Raw genomic sequence first — 3723 nt, 5'->3', positions numbered from 1 at the left:
ATGATCCTTTATCCTAACAGGGAAAGGTGGTTTCTCAACATAAGAAGTAGGAACAATAGGATCATTATAAGTGGTAGTCTTTTCTTCAACTTTAATAGGTGCAGCTACTTTTACTTCTATGGGAGGATGATATTTAAACCACTTCTCCTTGGGGAGATCAACATAAGCAGCAAAAGATTCACAGAAAGAAGCTACTATCTTAGAGTCAAGTCCATATTTAGTGCTAAATTTATGAAAAATATCGGTATCCATAAAAGATTTAACACAATCAAAACTAGGTGTCATACTTGACTCCTTACCATTGTCGAGGTCCCAATCTTCATAGTTGCGTTTAATTCTTTCCAATAAATCCCATTTGAATTCAATAGTCTTCATCATAAAAGAGCCAACACAAGAAGTATCAAGCATGGTGCGATTGTTACCAGAAAGCCAAGCATAATTTTTTTGAATAATCATTTATCTTGAGAGCTCATGATTGGGGCATGAATATAACATTGATTTAAGCCTCCCCCAAGCTTGAGCGATGCTTTCTCCTTTGCGAGGCCAAAAATTATATATATAATTGAGATCACGATGAACAAGATGCATAGGATAAAACTTCTGATGAAATTCCAATTTCAATCGTTTGTAATTCCAAGACCTCATATCATCACATAGTACCTCATATCATCACATAGCCTATACCATGTCGATGCATCTCCCCTCAAAGATAAAGGAAAGACCTTCTTCTTAACAACATCTCCGGGTACACCTGCAAGCTTAAATAATCCACAAACTTCATCCACATATGTTAGATGTTCATCAGGATGTTTTGTTCCATCTCCTAAAAAAGGATTAGCTAGCAGTTTTTCTATCATACCCGAAGGAACTTCAAAGCAAGAATTTTCATTTTAATTTTCATTTTCAGTAGGTTCAGTAGGTTGAGGAGCAACTCTTTGCTCTACTGGTCGGGGTGAAGATACCCCGAACAAGCCCCTCAGAGGATTACCTTCCATGGTAACAAGTGACACTAAATTTCAGCACACTACATAAATTTTTCCTTACCAAATTCCACCTACCAAAGGTGCTTCACTCCCCGGCAACGACGCCAGAAAAGAGTCTTGATGACCCACAAGTATAGGGGATCTATCGTAGTCCTTTTGATAAGTAAGAGTGTCGAACCCAACGAGGAGCAGAAGGAAATGATAAGAGGTTTTCAGCAAGGTATTCTCTGCAAGTACTGAAATAAGTGGTAACAGATAGTTTTGTGATAAGATAATTTGTAACGAGCAACAAGTAACAAAAGTAAATAAAGTGCAGCAAGGTGGCCCAATCCTTTTTGTAGCAAAGGACAAGCCTGGACAAACTCTTATATGATGTAAAGCGCTCCCGAGGACACATGGGAATATCGTCAAGCTAGTTTTCATCACGTTCATATGATTCGCGTTCGGTACTTTGATAATTTGGTATGTGGGTGCACAGGTGCTTGGGTACTGTCCTTACTTGGACAAGCATCCCACTTATGATTAACCTCTATTGCAAGCATCCGCAACTACAAAAAAAGTATTAAGGTAAACCTAACCATAGCATGAAACATATGGATCCAAATCAGCCCCTTACGAAGCAACGCATAAACTAGGGTTTAAGCTTCTGTCACTCTAGCAACCCATCATCTACTTATTACTTCCCAATGCCTTCCTCTAGGCCCAAATAATGGTGAAGTGTCATGTAGTCGACGTTCACATAACACCACTAGAGGAGAGACAACATACATCTCATCAAAATATCGAACGAATACCAAATTCACATAACTACTAATAGCAAGACTTCTCCCATGTCCTCAAGAACAAAAGTAACTACTCACAAAGCATAAACATGTTCATAATCAGAGGGGTATTAATATGCATATAGGATCTGAACATATGATCTTCCACCAATTAAACCAACTAGCATCAACTACAAGGAGTAATTAACACTACTAGCAACCTACTAGCACCAATCCCGGACTTGGAGACAAGAATTGGATACAAGAGATGAACTAGGGTTTTGAGATGAGATGGTGCTGATGAAGATGTTGATGGAGATTGCCCTCTCCCGATGAGAGGAGCATTGGTGATGATGATGGCGATGATTTCCCCCTCCGGGAGGGAAGTTTCCTCGGCGGAACAGCTCCGCTAGAGCCCTAGATTGGTTCCGCCAAGATTCTGTCTCTTGGCGGCAGAGTTTCGTCCGAGAAGATGGCTTATTATTTTTTTTCCCATCGAAAGACTCCATATAGCAGAAGATGGCCACCGGAGGGCCACCAGGGGGCCTGTCGGTGTCAAAACCGGCGGATCTCGGGTAGGGGGTCCCGAACTGTGCGTCTAGGCCGGATGGTAACAGGAGGCAGGGAACACGATGTTTTACCCAGGTTCGGGCCCTCTCGATGGAGGTAAAACCCTACGTCCTGCTTGATTAATATTGACGATATAGGTAGTACAAGAGTAGATCTACCACAAGATCAAGGAGGCTAAACCCTAGAAGCTAGCCTACGGTATGATTATTGTATATGGAGTTGATTGTGTTGTCCTACGGACTAGAACCCTCCGGTTTATATAGACACCGGATAGGGTTAGGGTTACATAGAGTCGGTTACAATGGTAGGAGATCTTGAATATCCGCATCGCCAAGCTTGCCTTCCACGCCAAGGAAAGTCCCATCCGGACACGGGAAGAAGTCTTCAATCTTGTATCTTCATAGTCCAGGAGTCCGGCTGAAGGTATAGTCCGGCTACCCGAACACCCCCTAATCGAGGACTCCCTCAGTAGCCCCTGAACCAGGCTTCAATGACGACGAGTCTGGCGCGCAAATTGTCTTCGGAATTGCAAGGCGGGTTCCTCCTCCAAGTCCTTCATAGAAGATTGTAAACACCAAGAGTAGTGTTCGGCTCTGCAAAATAAGCTTCCACATATTGCCATAGAGAGAATAATATTAACACAAATCAAATCTGCTGACGTATTCCGCAGTGCGCCATCACACTACGGGCAAGTCCTTTACTCAAATTGTTTTTACTTTTCCACCTCAGCACGTTTTGCGAGGCGGTTTCCTTGGCACGTCTTGTCAAAGCAGAGATCGTGTACCCCCCTTTTACGGGATTCTCATCAATACGGACGTGGGTAACCCAATCGTGCCCGTTAGCATGTTTTCTCGATTAAAGGCGAGTCCCAAACGGTTACGGGGAGGGCTCCTGGTATTCAACCTCTTATAAAGAAACCAGGGCCTTATCCTTTTCTCCAATCCCAAAACAAGTTCGCTTGTCGCCTCGAGTTCCAACACCCTAGGTTCCAGATTCCGGGCGCCTCAGACCTTCGACAATGTCCGGTTCCGACCTTCAAGGCCGATGGATGCCGACGGAGGAGGACGTGCTAAAGTTGAGAGAGGCTAAGTTCCTGACCGACGAAATTTGGCATAGGTTGCCTGCTCAAGGGCAGGTCATCCCCAGCCCGGTGAGAGCGTGGTGTTCATGTCTCACTTCCTTCGGGGGTTGGGCTTCCCAATGGATCCCTTTGTGAGGGGACTGCTGTTTTATTATGGGCTAGAATTCCATGACTTAGCTCCGGAGTCCATCCTCCATATCTCCTCGTTTATTGTCGTGTGTGAAGCGTTCCTCCGTGTTACCCCTCACTTCGGATTATGGCTCAAGACCTTCAAAGTGGAGCCGAAGATGATCAAGGGACGGCACGCAGAGTGCGGAGGCGTTGTTAT

The sequence above is a fragment of the Triticum urartu genome, chromosome 2 (genome assembly GCF_003073215.2).
Source record: "Triticum urartu cultivar G1812 chromosome 2, Tu2.1, whole genome shotgun sequence".
Taxonomy (NCBI): domain Eukaryota; kingdom Viridiplantae; phylum Streptophyta; class Magnoliopsida; order Poales; family Poaceae; genus Triticum; species Triticum urartu.
Note: the sequence above shows the minus strand (reverse complement) of the source record.